The sequence below is a fragment of the Diachasmimorpha longicaudata genome, chromosome 15 (genome assembly GCF_034640455.1).
Source record: "Diachasmimorpha longicaudata isolate KC_UGA_2023 chromosome 15, iyDiaLong2, whole genome shotgun sequence".
Taxonomy (NCBI): Eukaryota; Metazoa; Arthropoda; class Insecta; order Hymenoptera; family Braconidae; genus Diachasmimorpha; species Diachasmimorpha longicaudata.
In genome coordinates, this window is record NC_087239.1 from 6,033,464 (window position 1) to 6,055,973 (window position 22,510).

The 22,510-nt window shown below is 40.9% G+C and overlaps 1 protein-coding gene and 1 non-coding gene across 2 annotated transcripts in view; both read left to right on the forward strand.

Annotated features, from left to right (window-relative positions):
• LOC135169578 (facilitated trehalose transporter Tret1) overlaps window positions 1-22,510 on the forward strand; it is a 220,185-nt gene that overhangs the window by 67,521 nt on the left and 130,154 nt on the right. Inside the window, exon 4 of the mRNA XM_064134680.1 lies at window positions 1,990-2,055. The gene's annotated coding sequence lies outside the window, so the exon portion shown is untranslated. The remainder of the gene's footprint in view (window positions 1-1,989; window positions 2,056-22,510) is intronic.
• Trnae-cuc (transfer RNA glutamic acid (anticodon CUC)) lies at window positions 18,881-18,952 on the forward strand. Its single transcript has one exon. It is a non-coding gene; the product is annotated as a tRNA-Glu (tRNA).

Here is a 22,510-nt window from a genome sequence, read left to right on the forward strand (position 1 = left end):
AATGCAACAGAGCGTAAATCTTGTGCTTGCAAGCACAGCAAAGGAAGAAAGCCCAGGAGAAAGAGAGAGAGAGAACGAAAGTGAGTGAAAAAAAAGGCGAATAAAGAGAGAGGGAGAGCTCTCACTCCCAAGAAGTGATTTCTCTTTCGTGCACTTTGTTAAAAGATAACTTCGAGACTAGTAATTTGCCCAATGAACCTTGAGCTTTTCAGATAGTACGAAATTGTAAGGAAGAAATACGAAAAAAAAAAAGTGCCAGTGTTCCATGGCTCTTCACAATTTCCCCCGAATGCTTTATATTTTCTTCATTCGAGTGAATAAAAATAAAGAAATTCGTTTCAACCTTTTGTTTCTGTATTTTCACTGCTATCTCACTGGGTAATTACCTAATTACATGCGTAGACCATTAACAGTGCGGTTTGCGGGGGCTTTTTCAAATTATATTTTCCACGATTCACAAGCCGGCGAAAACATTCCGCGGTGAATACACTCAGATGTAATTTACGCCACAACATTTTGCCCGCGGTAAAGAAATAAGATGATTAAAAAAAACTAATTCAAATGAAGCAAAAAAAAAAAACTGTTTCTGCGTGTATGTTTCAAGGCATTAAATTCGCTGTAATTAAAACATAGAATGGGAATAAAAGGGATCACGAATGTAGGACACATTTATTTATTCCGAGGGAGGAATTTTTTTTTTCTACCTTTGAACCTCGTATGCTGTAATCACGCGGACCAAGGACTCCTCCTTCGCCCTTATTTTCTTTGATAATTTTTTTTTCCACGGCAACTTGAAGGGCAGTAGTTCTTTTTTATTAAACTGCCTATTCCATGGAGGATAGTTAGGACAATGGGCTCGGATTATGGACTGGAATAATCCCAAAAATATTCAACAACGAACACCGAAATTTGATAAGGGCTTTAGTGGTCAGGTCGCACGATTCGATTCGCTGGATTTTTCGAGCCCTCGAGCATGTGAGCAAAGGGACCTGCTCACTGCGCCAGTCCAGCCAGTGAACTAGTTCTGAATGTATTTAATTTATCAAAGTCTCGTTATCAGCGATTGTAATTTCCCCTTTTCACAGGGGACCCTCTTGACGTGTCTCTATCGAGCCGCAACGATATTTCTCTCAATTTTTTCCTGTTTCTGTGGCTGGCCCCCATATTTATCCCCCCCCCCTTGCCCCTCGTTGCCTTCAGTTCGGTGGCTAAATCTAATGGTGAGAGATTGGGGGAGACAAGCTCTGGTGGTGAATGAGACGGAACGAAGGACTGATTTTTGTCCTGATGGATGGATCATCAGGTGACATTCAACTTGATGCTCTACATTCCTCCTCTCTCTCCCCCCCCCCTCTTCCTACAGAAATTCGGACCCTGGAATAATCGATTATCCCGATGAATCGCAGCGGAGTCGATCTCTGATCAAAATCATCTTTAGTTGAATCACAAATAAATTGCAATTTCTTTTTTCTCACCCTTTCCCCACGTCATCTAATCTGTCAGAGGTGCGGGGAGACTTCGAATTGTATCCTCAGTAGCAATGGTATCCTTCCCCAGGATGTTCTCTCCACTAGGATTATCCACAAGCATTATCCCAGTAACGACATCCTGCATGGTCACACACTCGATATCGAAATCCACTTGAGAGCTACTCCACTTTCATTGCTCCCTGCACCCGACCGAAGCACTACGATTGCTACGGGGTAGATTAATAGTCACAAATGTTGAATACCAAGTTCACCCTTAATCCGTCCACGAGTGATGTGGAGTAACGAGAAAGTAAATGAACTGGTGCTACAAAATTTGAGTGGAACGATTGATCCTGTCATTGATAGAACGTGCAATATTTTTATGGTTCAAATCAAGGGATTAACGTGTTCCAAAAATTACTGAAATAATTATAATGAATTGATTTACTTCTTTGTTCCAATTAAAATCGAACACAGAACAATTCGACATTTTTAATTTGATTTATTTTTATTTTTTCAGTGGTTTTTGTGGTGGAGAAGGCGGATCCTTTGACTTTGGGGAATGTCGGCTGAGGAGGGGCTGATGGTGAGTGCTAGAAAATTCTATAACCTTTATTACGAATAATAGAAATGATCCTTGGAAAATTCCATTGACCGTCGATCCGCAAATATTTCGAAATTTTGATCCGGGAATTTCCCGTTGGGTCGCCCCATGCTGATGATTAGCTTCCCAATTTTCATTAAATAAAACAACAAAAGCCAATAAAACGTGTTAAATAGATTGCACAATATAGGCGTATCGTTATAACGCCCGTTATAATCAGTTGTGGACGTTGGTGGTGGTATTTAAACGGCAATATCTAGACCCCACAGCTCGACATTTTGAAAGCTCATAAATCCCGACGTCCGTTGACGCGAATTACGAATATGTATACACCCATGGCTGATACTCCTGTCTGTGTCGGTCACACACGTTCGTATAACTTTCATCAGAATGAGAGGAATAAGGGGGATAGGAGATGAAAACAAAGGGTGATGCTTTCCCTGGTTAGTCACAAATACACAAAAGCCCAAATAAAATTCTACCTATGTGTACGTGATACACAGAGAGTTTACTGGACCCCTTCCCTCGATATATTATTATTACGGTGAGGGATATTAGAGGTGAAACGACGCAGGGGAGAAAAGCCACATACGACTTTATACTGTGAAACGACACATTGTGTCGAATCGTATGTGTGTTTTGTTAGAATTGCTGGTGGCGGCACTCTGTCGACCGACCCTACCCCGATGGTTCCACTACATCGAGTACCGGCGACTCCTGTCACGCTACGTTGACTCGGGACAATAAAAATATACAACTTGGTACTGGGCCTTTGTGAAATGCAAGTGGTGAAAATATATTTTTTTTTTCGGGAAAATGGGATAAAGGAAAATACCAAAATGACATGGGACTTTCAATTTCAAATAAAACCGGTGGAATTTGGGGGGAAATCGGGGAGAGGGATTAACGTACTTGAAGGAGTTATTATGATAATTAATTATTGAATGGAATGATCAATCAAGTTTGAGACAATTATGCATTCCATTGTCCTTTCGCTTAATTACCGAGTGGTCCGGTAATTTTTGTCGAAAAAAAATCTTCACGCGTCCCGAAAAAAATAATTAAAGTTCGGATTCATTCGCATGAAAGCCGAGAATTTTATTTTTCTCTCTGCGAACCACGACTGTAATAAAGCACAGTGGTTATCCGGTCGGAATGTTCATGGATATTATGCCGAGCAGTGAAAGTGTTCCAGTTCGAACGAAACCCCGAGGCCATTAGGAGGCACAATTATTATCGCACACCAGTCAATACCACTGCACCACCTTCCGAATGACCTGCAAAGTCCTCCAACCACTGCGTCTTCCATAAATAATTCCATATGCATTAACGAAAAATCCCGAAAAAGCTGTTCCATCGCAAAACCGATAAAAAAATTTTTTTTCCCCAAATATTCAGAGAAAAGTATTTATTTCTGTCTGTTCCAGACACATAATTAACTAATTAGTTAATGTTCATAATTATTGAAGGATTTCCCTCAAGTTTACAACTATATTTATAACCTGATCATGTTCTACAGATCAATTAATAAAAATAAATAATAATCCAAAGGAAACGAATATTTGGTGAAAAAAAAATTTTTTCGAGCGCAACGCGGTGATCAGTTCCCTCCAAAATATTGAATTTGGTTCATAAAATTTTACCCGAAAGATGAACCACTCGAGTGGCTGTTCTATCTTGCTGACAAGACAACTTGGTGTGCTTCACCTTTACAAATCGCTCGGGCCAGCTAATTTATAGCCCCCCGTCAACTGATTGATCGGAAATGCAAGCGAACGAGGTGGAAGTTTATTGATTCTGTGAAGATTAAGAGGACGCTGATGGCTCTCGCCAAATTGCTTTATGAATAGTCATGAGATTGGTATCCGAGCCCCGAATATATCCACCACATGTATATCGGCGTTCTCAAAATTATCGGTGATACCTGCCTACTCAAATTGCATATTAATAAATGTTCTGCACCGTATCATATTTTTTTTTTCGAAGAGGAGGGGGGAAAAAAATAAACCGGTACATCACGAATTATCGATTATTGACAATCCATCATGCTTCGGTTATTTACGTTTCAATAATGTATTTCATCAGATAATAATAATTACTCTGTATGTAGATATGTTTTATTGATGATCATGATGATTGAAATTCAAATATGTGTCAATTTAATCGAAATTTGCATCCTCCATGATTAATTGAATGGGCATATTTTATCAATAGTGCGTTATTAAGAGTGAAGAGACGAATAGAGGAAATTAATATGTAATATTTCACTTTCGGGATTTATTTCGTGGTAATGAAATCATTCTAGAGCTTCAATTAATTTATTTATTGCGCGGGAATAACCAATCGATATGACATTATTTAAAACCAAGTGAGTGAAATGAAAAAATATTTATCTTTTATTCCGTATTTTTATTGGCAATAACCAACAAGATTATATGCAAATTAAAAGGGAATGATTTAAGATATCCTGTTTATTCATGTGGAAATTTACTCATGTAATGAGCCCAAGAAAAAATGGAAGGGGGTCAGTGAAAGAGTTGCTTTGTGTGCTGGCATTGGGAAAATTATAGCCGAAGTCTAGACTAAATAAAACGTTAAGAGCATTTAATATTTGGACCAACGAAGGATGAACAAAGAAATGTTTATGACAGACGATTGGGATAAGAGTGTTTATGTGGCTTTGAGGAATGATTCTGACTCACTTTGTTGATGGCAGGGGATTTTCTGGGCGGATGAACGAGTAGAGTTAAGTGTGAGAGCTGGGACGTGCCTCAGCTGGAGGTTTTTTTGGATATTTTTCTTTTTTTTTTCGCTGGAATTCAATGGTCGAATAGCTGAGACAATTTTCTCATAACAACAGTGTCCCAACGATTTGTGATTGGGGTGTACCTAATTGTTACCCATCGTGAGTATAAATTCTGTGGGACATGTTGATAAAAGTTGGGTTAAAAAAATTTGAGTGACATTCATTCATTTCCCACAAACAACTTTTTATTTATTTATTTTTTTTTTCAATTTTAACGATCGTTCAGCGCCAAGAGGGAGTTTAAACTCGTTTCAAACTACTTCGATGGGGAAAACGGGGGGTTGGAGGGCGATTTTTTGGAATGTTAAAAGCCGACAGATTGAATTTAACTGGCGAATCATCAAATAGTGGAAAAATAAATATCAAGCGCAGTGAATATTATTTTTTTATTGCAACCAGATATTTTGTTGGCACCTGATGTGCCTTTTAGCGTTCAAATATTTGCTGTTGGCTTAAATAATCGGATGTCAATGTCAGACCTCAATGATTTAATCTACTGAATCGATACTTTCCAATACACTCTCGATTGCGACAGGGGGACATTTACAGGGTTCCCCTGAGGGTGGAAAGGGGTGAGGGGGAGAGGGGAGGGGTTCAAGGGAGATGGAAAAGAACGTAAACGAAGATAAAAAGAAAATAGCGGTGAGCCGGGGGGGCGCCAGGGGGTGAGTGGGAAAGGAGAAAAAAGCTGAAATAAAGAGATACGAAAAATACGAAGAAGAGGGTTATTATAAAACCGCATCTGCGGTCTATATACGTGTAATACCGTTTTCCAACGGTTTAACTGAAAAGTACACCGCGAGTTGACGCGTGAAAATGTTGAAAATTCACAGGGCCGTGTAATAGGCCAGTGGAAAAGAGAGAGTGAGATAGTGAATGAGAAATAGCGGAGATGTGGGTGAGAGGGACAAGGCGAACTGAGGAATATAGAGATCGTTATTCCCGCTATTATCTGCTGTTGGCTCTCTGGACGGCTTGTAATTGATCGACGTGCCGGCCCTGTTCGCATTTTACGCCGTACAACAGCACGATTATGTGCTACACAATATAATCGCGTGACATTGACGGGTATTCCCCCTTTTCCAAACCCCCCCTGAGCCCCCTCTCTTGCCACCCTATCCACCCTTTGAAGCGGCCAATCTCCTCATGCCACATTGGCACGCGCGTACACGCAATTCATCGAAAAATTCATTTCGTCAAAAAGCCCTCTGACATTTGACGTACGGTGTAATGCGCTGGATATGAAGAAAAAAAAAAGATGAGGCCCATTCGTGATGTCGATGGACTCTGTTCCAGGGGGTGGGGGAGATGATGAGGCATTTTTTTGCGGCGGTGATTGGAATTGCGGCTAATTAATTATGGAATGCATTATCATTGTTTATCTTGATGATCTAGGATGGGGGAGAAAGTTTGTTGGGAATCGAGACCCATTGATTTTTTGAAATTGAGAGTCTTTGGGAGGGGGAGGAAGGGAATTGGTGGGTTGGAGGGGAGGTATGTGGTCCATTTCGTTGAAATTGGGGAGATTGATTGTAGAAATAAATGTTGGGATTTTTTGAAGTTAATTGAAACCTGGAAAGCGATGAGAATAAGGTCTTTTTCTGTTGAATAAAATCAGAAAGTAGAAACTGGGCGACTGTCTCACGGATAGTTTCTTCTTTTTTATGTCTTCATTAAGCCTTTAATTACATCAACTCGTAAATCGAGTAAATAGATCTCTTGAAATGAATTAAAATTAATTGTAGTTGGAAAATTCAAGTGTTTGAAATGATTCTTTAATTACAAGTCACTGATTTTTTTTTGCTGAGAAACTTTTTTTTTGTAAATCCAATCAATGATGGACTTTCCCAGTTGATAAACTTCAGTCAGAATTAATTTTGTTTGCATAAAATAGAATAGGATAAGCCGAAATTACCGGTAAATGGTTTTTTCACGTCTTCATTAATCTTTCAATTTTATCAACTCGTAAATAATAAAAAAAGTTTTTAAAAAAATACCACATCTCTTTATTGACATTGATTGGAATATATAAGAGGTGTAATTGTTTGAAATTATTCTCTAATGGGGACTCATTGATTTTTTAAATTAGAAATGTGTTTTCGTAAATTCAATCATTAATTATAATGTTTATGAAAGGAGAGGCTGGAGGCGTAGACACAAAAACGAAGAGCACATGAAAAATTGAAACAGATGATCTATTTCGACCCAATAGTTGAGACCCCAAAGACTCTTTCTATTTCACACGATAATTTATTACAGATAACAAACGGATAACAGTAAAAAATAAAAGGAATAGAATTTGTGTACATGAGAAATAATAATTCAAGTAAAAGCCGATGGATTGATTCATAAATTCTCTCTTTCTCTTAAGCCCTCATTAATCCTCCAATCTTATCAGCGCCGGAACCAAGGAAAATACTTAAAAAAAATACCGCCTGATCCGCCCATTAAAACATAATCAATAAAAATTAAATGCAAACGAAAACCAACCCCTCTCGATTATTCATCGGTGACGAGTGGTCTAAACGATCATGAGCGTCAAATAAAAAATGAAACATCGTTATGAAATAATTATGTATAAATCGTAATTTAGAAGAGAATTAATTACCCGAAGCTATTTCTTAATCCGAAGTCATTTATTTTTGAGATTTTTTGGAAACAGAAGAAACCCATTCCCCCTATTCAATATTTTTTTCATTTACTGGATAAAATCTATTGTTTGCAGACAGTCATTAATTTTCCCAAAAAATCAAAATCAATAAAAATTAAAACCCCCAATCCCACCCCCTCTAAATTATTCACCACTGAATTTTCCTAAACGACTGTAATATCCCCCACTAAAAATGACCCGTCACAATAAACTAAGTGCGGTTTAATTATAATCGAGGGTTCTTTAACATCGAGAAAATGAGACTAAAACCCGGGGGTGAAATAAAAGAAAAGGGGTCTCCATTAAATCACTCAAGTCACAAAGTATTCATCTTGATATACCGAGTAACGAATGAGAGAAGACATTTCGTTGTAAGAACTGAAATGAAATGAGATCCACGAGGTGTAAGTCGTGGATAAAATGTACCCCGTTTACGAGTAATACGAGAACCCCTAGGTCAGGTTTAGCTGTAATTCATTCTATGACAGCTAAATAGTCAGGGGTGTTGACTAAATCCTAGGGAATGTTGGGGTTATTTTTCTTTTCCTCTATCTTACTTTCTCCGCATCCCCATGCTTTCACCCCTTTCACTCCCTCCATCCTCCTCCCCCCCACTAGATCACTCAATCAATAAACATGGACTGGGCATACAAAAGAAAAACAGGAATGGGCAAGGGAAAAGGGAGAGAAAGGAAAGGGTAAAAGGGAAAGAGAGAGAGAGAGAGGGAGATTGTGCAGATATCAAGGAAGTCACGAACGGCGCCGATAAGGTTTATCGGCGGAAATTCATGCTTAGAGGGGGTCCGTGAGTATACGGCTAACTGAGGTAGGTTAGAGTGAACGGGTGTGAAGTTGAAACTTCAGTAGTTTCTCCTTCTCCCTCCGATACCTTGGATTTCAACCGTCCCTTTTAACTCTACTCAAATATTTAGGCGACTCGTCTCGCTAGACTGATGATGCAACGAATGAAAAGGCATTCCAGTCCGCGGGAGAATTTATAGTGGGAGATCGGTGGTAGTGGGACGAGTGGGGGGAGGGGGAGAGATGGGGTAGGCCCATTGGCGATAGGGAAACTCGCCGGAGGGACTTGCGTGACACTGTGACGTTAGCATTGGTCGATTCGAGCATTGCTAAACCCTTCGATTTTTTGGGTCCCCGGGAGGGGGAGAGGGGAGGATATTTGCAAACGGGGGGTTGCGTGCGGGTTAATTACGATTGTTTAACGAATACAATTGATGGGACGGACTCTGGGAATCGGAGAGTATTTTGCTTTATTAATTGGGGGTTTTTTATTGATAGGGTTGAGAGGGTGAAGAGGGGAATATTTGGATTTTTCTAATAATAGAATGTGGTCTAATATTATAATGAGATTATTATAATATTGATGAAGGAATTCTTTGCCGCCCTCGGAGGGTCTCCCACCGATCCTCACCACCTCAATTATATATCTTTCACTTCCGAGAATTCAATCGTTAAACGTTTTAACATGACACATCGCCTCCCCAATTTTCAACTACAATTTTCGTCCCAACATCTCGGAAACTATCACCGAAGATGAGATCCCTAGATTAGAGGTTTTCGTCTCCCGAGAAATCACGAAGTGAGTCTTCCCTGGCTGAAAACATTAATCCCTAATTTCCCTCAAAAAAATTCCATCTCCATGTACCTCTCCACTTGGAAACTCGATCTGTCGTTCCGATACAATACTCTTCACGAAAGAATCTGGTTTCGATCGAGGAAACGCGTGAAGGAATTCACCCCATCGTCCCTCCCCCAGATCGATTTCAAATCATGCACTTGAAATAATCGTTACCCTGGAAAGACTCCATTCCACCGTCCAGTGCTTTCAAGTCACCTAAAGACTATCAAACATTACCCCACCCCCTCCCATCACCCCTATTACCCCATCCCCATTTCTATTCCATTCCAAGCTTCGAAAATTCTTCATCAATTTATAATACAGATCTACACTATAAATTATATATTACATATAAAATCGCCGACAGATCCACATGTGAATGTAAATATAAAGTTGGCCGTTCGACCGACGATTTCAATGATTTAAATTTTGAATAAATTATTTATTATAACTAACAATAAACTGACCCTCGAAAACTGTCAATACGCGCCCCCAGTCCTGATAGAGCAGTAAAATCGAAGGGGAAAATAACTTGACGTACAATGAGAGACGAAAAAAGGGGGAAAAAAATACCTCCCCAAATGTCGTCGTTAAGACGCCTCTCGGGCCAGACATCGAACATCTCGGGGCCGTTTATATTTCCGAGAATGTTCGTTATACTAGTTTCTCCCTTCATAGGTCTTATATATATGGTCTCTTTACTGCCCCCGTTTCGAACTCCACCTCGACGGTGTTTTATCTTTGTTAAACCACATCCCATAGTTTTTCATAGACTCTTCTCTTTCTCACCACCCACCAACACACACACACATACATATTTGATTTTACAACTTTCTGGTTTTGCCCAAGCGGCCCCTCAATGTGAAAACATAAACATTATTTACGTACCTACATCCAGAATTTTTTTATGATAGCTGCATGAGGACGGTGTAAATTTTTATTATGTCTCTTTTGTTTTTACCAAGGCCCCAAGGCGATAATTACATAATGTTCAGTCGTTTGGATATTCAACTCAAAGGTAATGAATTCTTTTGTTGAGTCACCTTCATCTCACTGTTAAACTATTTTTTTTTATTCACCGCTTCATTATTTCCATCGTCACCGCGATTCCCTCGCTTTTTACCCCTCCATTCGGCGGGAAATTTAAAAGAAAAATGGAAACAAATGGAAAAAGTTTGGGATAGGGTTTTTTATGTTTTATCTTCCACCCCCCTGGGTTCTGTTTATTTAATATTTGGTTGTGGAAACGTGGACGATTGAAGGTTCGCGGTACATTTTTTTTTTCATTTGAGGAAAACATGAATTATGAAGGAGTACAATTTTCCGAGGATTATGAGGGAATTATACACTCAATCGTAAAAAATCTTCAGTCGTGGAGTAACATATTATGTATTCATTACTTCGTGGAATGGAAAATGTGCTTTTCTCATTCTTCAGTCTATTTTCGGTTGAATTGTTTTTAACTTAACGGTTATTTCCGGATTATTTTTGTTACCTCAACTACAAAATTTATTTGTCATTTCTCTTTATATTTCGGCTCTCACAATTGTTCCCGGGGAATAAAAAAGTGTCACTCACGTCAATATAACAAAAATAACGTAAAGATGAATGAACTTTGTACGCAAGTTAACGCTAGATTGCGATTTACACTTTTATTGAATGATTCCGTATAACGGTAATTACGAGGGGTGAGATAAATAGCATCGATGGTACGTCGATCGGTTAGAATGACTGTGGCTTGTTGTCATAGAAAACTGCTCCCTGCGTGGATACGGCAGATAGACCAGGAATATCTGTACATTGAATGCCACGATGATTTTGACTTGATTTACGATATTGGGACTCACTGAATCGCTCGTTAGCGATATTGTCATTGCCGTGTTGCATCCGCCTGATCGGCACACTACTGACCACAGCAGGGGGTTGAGGGGGGGGAGGTCTCGGTCTATACCCAGTGTATTAATGTCCCCCTTCTTCATCATCGTCATCATCGAGGGAAAAAGAGGCAACAAGGTACGATAGAAGGAAGTGATTGGCCATTTTACTCGCAACAGCCGTTTCAATTGAATTGCGTCAATAAAATTTGAAAAACCTATCGTTATTTCTCTTCTTAAAGCAAATAATTTCAATTTTTTTGAATACCATAAGCCCCATTTCCTCAACTCAATATCCAGGAAAATCCAGTGCACAAATAAATTTATTGCTTTCTCAACCGGATGGTTTTTACAGCAGAAAATTGATTGTTCATAAATTGTTGTAGAAACCCCCGTAATTTCGTCCTAGTCGGGGTTTTTTTTTCCCACCATTTTTTTCCTATCCGCAAAACATCAACAATGTTATCATCGACCCTGGTAACGCGGTCATCAATAAATCGATGAAATTTCCATTTTATCTCACCGCAAAATCCCACCGCGACAGTGGCACGCGAGCCATATGGCAATGAGCGCAGACATATTTAATGCTTAATACATAGAAAATGGATAAGCCCATAGAGGCGAATGGTGAGTGAAGTGAGAGGAGAGAGATTTCTCTTCAAAATCCAGTAGCTCGAGACCTGATGCTAATTCGAGCGGCTTTGAAGCGCACCGGGAGCGATATAACGTAAGGCCCCCCCCTCCCCCGACCGCCCACTCCCTCTCCACTTTACCCGCAGTCGATCCGAAATTCGATGCTGGGATGAACACATTAGCCTTTCACACTTGACGAACCTGCCCCGACGTCCCGGAGAATCCGTGCGAACGATAGCACGTGTTTGCACGTGACCCCCGGAGATTCGGCAGTCCCTCCCCCATCTCGTCGACGAGACAACCGGAAGTAAGGGGATCAGTTTGGATGTTATTTTATATCGTCGAAAATTTGATTTTCATTCCATGAAATTCAATTGTTCAGTTATGGGAGAAGTGAAATTATCTGATAATCGGGGAGTGATAGATGTTGGTCTGCAGGTGGAGGCTTGATTGATAACGAGGTAATGGTGATTGAATTGGGTCTATGGTACGGATTGATTTTGGTATTTGATTATGGGAATTTTGCGTCAACTGGCATTGAACAGGGAATTCTATAAAAACCATCTGGAACTCCACTAATTTCAAATCCCAAAAACCCAAAAAAATGGGCAACTTCTCCCCCTAATGCAAAATAAAATATGAAAAAATCCCAATGTTGATGTCCCAATTAACCAACGAGTCATCAAAAAAAAAATCACTAATAAAACCAATCCCCCGAGTTCAACAGTCTCATTTACCTCTTAATGTCACCCATCAACTCTCCGAACTCGACAATTACCCCAATCATCGATTGAGATTATCCCCATTAACCTTCCCCACAATTCCACAAAAATTTCAAATCCAAACACTGGAAAAAAAAATGAACATCAACCCGATAAAGATCAATGTGTAAATGAACGTCTATTGGCCGTCCATTTAATGATACGATGAAAGGGTTAAACTCGAAAACAACACCCGTTACGTCTTTCCTAAGGGTATATATGTCTGTCGGGGATACCTGTCCTCTTCGTATGTCAGTCGTAAAAGTAAAAGGCCCCCATCTCAACTGTTTCTTCTTTCTCGTTGGAGCAAACGCCACAGTTGAAGGTAGAAAAAGCCGCCATGTAATTAAGGCGCCCCCTCGAACGATTCACTGTTTGCCTTGCCGCCTATATGTGTCACTGTCACGCAACACCGGGGACTCGCGGACCTGTATCCCCCCATACATTGGGACTACTCATTTTTTTTTTTATCTCATCCTCACCCGTTGCACACCACGACGCGTTTCTATATCTCAAACGCTGCACCTTGTTGCTTCGTTTTCCGATGGGACCCGAGCGTCGGCGGCGCCGGGAGGGGGAAGACTCGACGCACGGACGCTTCTCCTGTCGCGTCTCATCCATCTCCCCCACCACTTGCGGTTGTGTGTGTGTGACTGGGTGAAATGCTACCCCCTCCCCCTGCCCATTTGTGGAATTCCCCGTGATTATTCCAGGCCGGGAAAATTCAAACGTCGGGTTCAGAGACACTGGGGGTGCCCTATTGAGATCGCCCCGGCTCGTCTCATTAGGACCAACTGTTTCGGTTCATTGAGGGATATACAGGGAGGGATGATTGGTTATTCGTGGAGTTAATGCACTCGATGGGAATTACACCCCAATGACCACATCATAATAAAAGTGAATTTCCCCCCGAAAAAATTATCGTTCTCCGGAGTTAATATCCAGGTCAACTTCTACATTGTTTCAACCAGATATCTATACACGAGTCAATAATTGACGAGTGTGATCACACAGTGCATCAAATATAATGTCACCCCTGATCTAATTATTTCGTCGCATCCCCAAACATTCAAATATTCATTATAATTCCCGAATTCACATAACCAAACACTCAATCCCCTGAAAATGAAAACAATAGGATAATGATTTGCCTCATACTGAGGGGGTTGAAGCAATATATTCAATTGCATTTGTACCCCCTACCCTAGGCCATCCAACCCCCCCAGGTCCCCTTCACGTACAAATTCAATCTCCGTTCCGGGGATGCGCTTATTCTCCGCATTCATGTTTAATCGTATTTATTTTTTGGCGAAAATACTGGAGGTGTGAAGCGAAGGGAGTCTGTGCGCGTCGCCAACGACACGTTAGGAAAGATAAAAGGGACACACCGAGAGATTTCAGGATGGCGAGAATCCTCACAGAGAGCCATTACTGTAACCGGGTGTGTAGCACGTGCGCTCGTCTCTCTTTTTTTTTCTCTCTCTCTCGTGTTGTTGCACTCGTTGAAAATAACAAAAAAAAAAGAATCGGCGGCTGGGGGACAGGGGGCAAGAAGGGAGGGGGAGGAGGGGTGGAAAAAGAAAGGAGTGGTAGAAAATGACTTGAGTTTTGAGAAGAGAAAACAAGAGGATTCCCCAGGACCGCACGACTGGCCAATATGTCGTCTGTCTAATATACATTCTTCACCATGCCTCCTACCCTAATTTATTTCCTCAAAATTTATGTCTTCTCGGTACATAGCGCCAACGACTCCTGTCGCGACGCTGAATATACTTTACGGGTGAGGGAAAATGAAGGGTCATCTTTCTAATTTTTTTCTTTTTTTTTTTTGGTGGGAAGAGGAGTTGTGGAAAGTTGAGGTGCGGTTTTGATGGAATGCAGGAAGTTTTAGAATATTTCTAGCGCCATTTTTTTTCACTTCCAATCGATTCTAATTTGAATTGAATAGTGTAATCAATATTGATCACAAAGTTCCATCAAATCTTCGTCTCAGTTCTCAATTTTTTTCAGCCCAACAAACCTTGATTCATCAGCAAATAAGTTTTCAGAAAAAAGACAACAACTATTTCCTCCACAAGTGAAGGACTTTTGAAAACGTTAGTTGTTAGTTGTTCCTGGGTGGGTGGTTGGGGTGGGGGGGAGAATCAGTGAGGGAAAAACTTTGTGGAAGTGAAGTTACAACTAAATACAGCGATGATGGCCAGCACTCAGTCCGTCGATACTTATCCCGTGTTTCCTTCTCCTCCTTTTGTCTGATGGTGAGTTGGATGAAAAGTTTTGGTGGAGAAAGAAAAGCGAGCGAATTGGAAAACAGCTGTATCAGTTTGGGACAAAGTTTATAAAGAATATCGGATCAAACGTGGGGGTATTAAATCACCCCAGTGTACAGTGAAAATACGCTGGTTTCGATGGACAGGTTTATGGCTGGTCAGGACATTTGTCGTGCTGCACATTTTCGTTGAGGGACACTAAACTGTATGGCCAGGGTTTTTGGGACAAATGTGTGGCGATGAGGGGTGAGAGGGATGGAGGGGAGGAGTGTCTGGTACGTGTCCAGAATTCTGAGTGTTCATCTGTTATTTGTCATCTGGTTTTCCATCGTAACTGGACACTCCCCTGATCCGGTCCTCGAGGGAAAACTCGGACTAACTAAACTTTTCTGTTATCAATGGACATTTTACTGCGGTAAAGACACTTCTGGGGGAAATCTGGGATTGGGTTATGGAAGATCCTGTGGTGGTGGGAGAGATCTCAGAATTTTCAATGAAAAATGGATCAAAAGGCGTCAAAAGTGAAATTAATGTGATTGGATTCATATATTAAATTCATCAGAATTATATATATAAATAATATTAATATTATGTAGAGTGATAAGATGGGAATAACTTTCATGGTAATTTTTAAAGGACCTTCAGTAAAATTTGAAAGCTAAAATATTCAGGAATCTCCGTCACAGGGAGACAGATTCCATCATACGTTCAGCGAATATCTACCTTCCAGTTTGGTAATGCTCTAGTGTCTTCTTGTCCTATTAATTCACATCGGGATAGTGAAGTGACATCAGGGTCATTAATAGTAATGCTTCCGGTGGAATTGAGCTGTTCGAAATTGCAGGGAGTAACTATAATTGTGGGATTGAGGTCGTGGATAATGATGAACTCGGGGTTAAATATATCTTTTCACCTCCACCACTTTTGCCACTGTCGTGAGGAGTATAAATATAATTACGAGTCCCTTACTATTGGATTTTTTTAAAACAGGACTTCAGTTTGAATGTCGACCCCGCGGGTTTTCCCAATATCTTGACCCAAATTAATTAGCTTAATAAGGTATCGCCTATCATGACATAAGCCGTGTTGGAATATTAATGAGACAGAGATGGTTTTCATAATTGGTCGAAGTGAATATTCAATGTTCTCGTAGTGTGAGGGCCAACCCTCATCCCCTAAAAATTTAACAGCCCTGGGAACACGAGGAAAAACTTGTGGACGTCGTAGATAACCCAAAATTACACGGATCTCCTGTTGGAGGACATATCCAGCTATCGACGTAATATCCTTCCATCAACTTCAATCTATATTGATGAGGCAAACACCAGCAAGTCCTGTCCCACTCCAACCCCATCCCCCCCCATTCTCGTTTGATACTCCCGGTAACCTCCCTGAGGGATTGCGTGAGTGGTACGTCGATAGTAATCACAGTTGATCAAAATCGAGTTCATGATATGTTTCATACATTAAAATGATTACCCCGAATTGATACGACACCGTGTTATCACTGTCCAAAATAAAAAAAAACACTTATTCGTTCCCCCCTCCCTCGATGCGAGGATGTGTCAACGAAGGGATGAAACTGACACTTCTTCAAGTCTATTTCCACCCCTCGTTGACCGTCTTCTTCTTATTTTTGTTCGGGCGAATAAAACCGAGGAATGAAAATTAGCCATCGTAAGAGGAGACAGATGAGAAAAAAAAATATTCGCTGCAGATATTTAGCGGTATGTCCAACATTAATGAGATTTGCACACGCGACTGGAGGAGATGCAAGAGTTGCCATAACTGTCAACTGGTTTGTTATGGTAAAGACAAACTACCGAGTCTGGCGCACCTGCCCTTTGCACGAAACATACCTTTGCCATTTCTAATCTTTCTTATTTTCGTACTTCTCTTATTACCACTTTTAACTTTTACTCGGTATCAAATATTCTGGATTTTATAATTTCCCTTCTGCGATTATTCACTGCTGTTGTCGACTGATTGACTTAATTTATGTCCTGATCGATCCCTTGAGGTTCTCATAATTTTACGTCGATTGCAAAACCAATCGATAATTCGCAGTTTCTAGATTTTTTATAAAATAACAGCCCCATTAGGATAATGGACTTGTAATCCACGAACGTGTCGTTTAACATTTTAACGCACATCGATTTCCCTCACTGTTGGCTCAGTCTCGGCACAATAACTGCCAAATCATCATCTGCGTGATTTTTTTTCTTTTCAGTTGAATTTTCCTGCAAAATCACCCCCTCCCCCTTCATGCACCCACTGTATAAATGCATGATACATTCATGGAGGTGGTTCTCTTAACGATTTGACTCGTTTCCCATTTTATTCCGCACGAGTACGACCGCTGAACGCCGATGTAAACTCATCTGGCTTTTGTTTGGGTTGAATTAAATTCAATTAATTTAACACCGCTTGAGTATCTCGGCTTCAATTGAATGGAAGAAAAACATAATACTCGTTTTTTTTTTATTTTAGTTAAGCTGAATTCTCAACGGTGTTTGGTTAACGGCACATGATAAAACAAAGGGACGGCTGGCATACAGATGAAAATACCACAAACTCAGACCCAATGAGTTAAACTTTTCTACCTGCGTTGTAATATAGAATGGAGAGGAAATGGTATAGTTTCCATTGAGTGAACTTTTGCCTCTCGTGGGCTTTCCATTTGCTTTTGTGGTCGACATGGATTTCCGAATGCAATGAAAGTGAATTAGGTAGGAGAGAGATGGCGATCATTGATTCCAAGCACGCACTTTTTTTATTTTGAGACGAAAAGATTGCGTACAGGACGAGGGACGGGGGAGAGCTTTAATTGAGGACTCTTCCGAATAATAATGAATATGAAGTGATGATTATGAAGTACATGGGGAGGGTTTCCTGATAGATGTTTCGGAATTTTATTTCGTATTGTTTAAATTCAAGGGGTGACGTAGAAATGGGGATGATGAATTTTTTTTTGGGGGGGAAATTACGGGCTTTGAGATTATTCAAGGATTTTTGAGAGTTTGAATCACTTGATCCAATCAAATGCATTTGAATATTTAGTTTCACTCCTCTGGAATAAAATGAAAAATGGAAAAGATATTCTCATTAACCCCCTTTTATTTATCAGAAAAATTTCGCCAATGGATTCGAATTTTTCCCCAAAAATATTATCAACCAAAGGGCGAAATCGTAAAGGCAAAGGACGGATCAATTGCATCGCACGATAATGTCACCCCTCGTGTATCCACAACTCCGAAAAATCCCAGATTTTAGTGTATCCTTTTTTTCTTCTGATATAACACACTATGGCAATCGTGCAATAAAGGGGCTGCAACTCTTATCTTAACGAGCAATTGTGTGTTTGGGGAAAGTCACTGGAGGGTTAATGCCACTAACGTACACGTCAGACGGAGGGAGGGAGGGCTTAGTTTGCCACGACGTGCCACGTCAAGCCAAAAGTCATGTGTCGGGGACTGGGGTTGGATAGGTTTTCTCCCCTAACAGTATGTGCATATCCTACCAGTGAGTCCTCAACCTCCCCCACCCCCACCCCTGTCACCCCCCCGACGAAAGCTTGACGGACGTTGTATGGGATGTACACCCCAGTGACTGGCCCATCATCCTATGGAATAATCAAACCTATTGATTTATGGACAGATCGCTCGATTCATCCCACCCTCCTACCAACTCACCCCCCCGACGTCATCTCATTCTGTTCAGAGTGAAATTTATATTCCCCAAATCCTTGAAATTTTACGCTGAAGTGAATTCAAAAGTTCGGGGAGCCACTTGAAATTATTGGAAAACTACTTTGAAATTAATGGGGCAGGTTTTGATGGTTATGAATGATGACGATTTTTTTTTTCGCCTCGTCATGTATTGAATTTATAACGATAGGGCGCTTTGTCACGGGTGCATTCCAGTGGGACTGACTGGAAAAGTGTCGGAGGAAAATTAGGGTCCGGAAGAGTCTTAGATCGCTCCGAATGAAATTCAATTCATTCAATTAAATTTAATCCTCAGTTCCTAGACTCGAATCTTATAAACAAATTTACCAATTTCGCAAGTTATAAACGTGAGAAAAAAATATTTTCCCTTCTCCATGAGGAATTAATATTTCTAGAATAGACTCTTCTGGATTCTTGTAGCGTAGATGCTCGTTCGTCCTCAACAATCCGATATAGTCTAGTGGCTATGATTCCCGGCTCTCACCCGGGCGGCCCGGGTTCGATTCCCGGTATCGGAATAAATTTTTTTTTTCTTGAACCTCCCAATTTCCTCAAAATCAATTCCATTTCAATTCTCAATTCACTCAAAATCCAAACGCAACCATATTTTTTAATGCCCTCCAATTCTCTATCATTTCCCCTCTTACAACATCCCTGGAAATATCCCCCTATCTCATTAACGGTGAGCGTCAATTATCGATTGATTATAACTAGGTGGGCACATGTCCAATGAATCACCGTTGGATCAGTCGCACATGTTCACGATCCGCTTTTGTATTTTCCCGGTCGCTTACCCCCCACCTCCCCAACATTCTTTGTCCCCGTGTCCTCTATCTCCCTCCTTCCGCTCGTTACAAGTCCCCAGGTCCCCTAATTCGAAACAAATCCCCCCTTTCCTCCCCTCTTCTGTTATGAGTGAAGAGTAGCTCATACGAATTCGTTTTTCACATTGTCTTGTAAACTAATAACGCGTACAAATGCCAACATTTTTCACTGCGTGTGCCATGTTGATTTATCGCTCGAGTACCACTTCCACCCCCCCACCTGGTGTTATATTTTTTTTTGTCCACCAACTGAGAAAAATAGGAATGATCCTGGCATCTGCGTTGTATCCGCGGACTGTAACACGATTCCTCGATGACAGTCTCTCATTTTGAGACACGTAGCAAAACACATTTGTCGGGTGTTTTTTTAAAGTTGTTTCCAGTAAAATACTAAAAATGAAATGAACATTTGTATAGTTCCGGGGGGAATCATGTACGCCCCCTAGGGGATGAAGAACTTGGGGGAATAACCAAAAAAACTCAGCTTTTCACACGTCCGGTTTTCTTGTCGTCGGCTGTCGGAACGGAAGAGTCATTCCAGTCACGTGGACGCGTGGACCAAAACGAAATTAACCATTTGTTGGACACGACAGGAAGGCATCTATAGTGTAGATGGTGCTGGGTATTTTTGGACGGGTGACGGAAGATGGGAATCGTCAAGTTGACGGTGATGAAGTCATTAGTCCGGTTGAACTATTTTGTTGGTTTTTTTTGCCGCTGGCTCAGGATCAATTGGATGAAGTGAAAAATATTTAGTCTATTGTCTATTGTGATCTCTTTGGTGACCAAAAAGGCTTTTCCAAAAATTAAAAGCTTCGTCTGCTGTCCCTCAAATTATTGAGCCCTAAATTTGGAAACTGAAAAATTTCTTGGAATCATCGTATCTCCTGGAGAATCTCAAGATTATTATTTCCGACATTTGTCGATAATTTTCGAAGGACAGAACCGAAAGTGGAAAATTTCCTCCCCAAATTTTTCTGTTCTCAGACGGATTAAGGTACGACAAATGAAGTCTGATTGAAAGAACGATAAAAAAATCAGCTGGCAACGAGATAATGAAAGGGCTTTGACATAAGGATTGTCCAGTCATTCACTATTTCCATTCTGCCATTGGTATTATCCAATGTGTCAAACACATGGTACGTGATATTGATTTTCAGCTGCGGAAATTTCATCTAATGGGGAAGCCAACGGAACCACCAATCCCGAAATTGCTGCTTCCTGTCCCGGACATTTTTGATAAACTGAGAGCCATTGGATTATCTGAAATATTATATACCGGGTGATGTCATCCTTTCTCCCGACTTCATTGAATTTATGATTTTTTAATACGCCGTAGAATATGGTGCGGGTGAGCTGGTACTTCTGTGGATATTCCCACCGAAAAAAAGAAAAACGAGAATTGAGTGGCAACGGAATAAAGGATGCTCACAGTTTCGCACATGCTTTCAAATTGACCCTAAACACGACAACATATGGAGGTCATCCCTGACATAAACCAATGACCCTGTTGTGCTGAAAAACAGACATCGATCCACATGCCCCCAACCCATACCATTCACAAATATCGATTGACGTTATACCCGAAAAGGGAACAAATGACGATAAAAATTAATTGATTTTGTAATCGTCGGGTGCATCTGGGAGACTGATAATTTGGGTTCAAAATGGTTCGGTGATACAGTGGGAACAAATATCTATATTTCATGGATCGTTTGCAGATATATTTCGAGCATTAAAAAACTTCTGATTAAAATCCTCCTCGAGCCCATCAACTCCCTCCCCCGAAATCCCTAGTCACCAAAAAATATTAACAACCAACGAAAAACCTCTTTTTCAATTTCCCCATCGAACGAACTAAAAAACCTCCCCGTCAACACCATAAAACTGAAACAAAACCCGTACCCGGTTGCGTGGTCAAGCGATAACATTTACCCCCTGTCCACCACCACCAGAGAATTGTATTAAAATTTTCATGAAATTCCGTATTTCGGTTTTGTTCAGACTGCACCCTCCACCCTATGGACACGACACAATGGCCAACGTTGGTGGTGGATAAGACGGCTAAATGTAACCAACTTGTGCGATCTAGAGTTCCAATTCTCCGCCATATGGAGTAAAGCCACGGGAGAGACTCCACAGTTATACATAGGGGGTGGTTGGAGGGGGTGGAAGTAGATCCGATGGTGACGCCGGGTACTGTACCTGCGTGACTTGTCACCGTGAGCGCCGCGGGATTTATAAGCGGACGCCAAGTTATCGCATATTTACCCGAGCCCTCCCCCTACCCACCCCCTTTCAACCCTCCGCCATTCTCACTTGCGAGCCGTTATGAAGAGCAGTTGCCCCTTTAGCAACAGCAACTGCATGAGCGTCAAACTCAACTTCCCCCCCACGTCGCACCCCCTGCGTCTCTCTTCATTCCCATCCCCTCGATGTGGGGTGGCTTCACCCCTTTTTACTTCACTTCTTCAGCACTAGCCGATGACAAGTCGCGCAATGTCGAACATTTTGCCGACCGCTCGACGTCACAATACCGTATCGCGAAGTCCAATCAGCTGCACGTGGACAAGTACGTTATATGGTACCATAAGAATTTCTTTATTCTTTTGGAGTATCATCGGAGAGGTGGATGACAAGGGGTAAAATTGAAATGACGACGGCGGACAATTGCGATTGTTCTGTCTCGTAAAAAAAAAAATGAAACGATTTTTTTTATTCCGTCAAATTTCTACGACTGCGAATCGCACGTCCGGAGTGACGAGGAAAATTTTAATTTTTATTGAATATTTCAGGGGGTGGGTGGGGTATTTGCAGGTCCTCTGACCTCTGAGATGTATTTGGTCAAGATGTTAATCATAAAAATGTAAAAGTCATTTCAATTATGACTCAATGTTCTCCACAGTTATTCCGAAGACATCCGCAATCGGTTCATTAACTGTCGTTCAGGGGGACCATAAAAATCTCAACCATTTCGCTTTTATGGACATTAGATATCGCGAACAGAGTCTCCAACGGGTATTGAATCATTCCCCTATTTCCAAAAACCTCGATAAATCACGACGGTCGTTAAAAAAACCACTGACTCCTTCGGATCTACGATCACAAACAAATTTGGAAATTAATGGCGAATTGTCTGTGGAAGGGGGTGGTTATTCATAATTTTCCAGAAGAATGTAAAATTCCATTCGTTGAAGTTGTTAAAGGTCAATTCTCGAATTTTATCCCCTTCTACTGGTGATTTGAAATCCC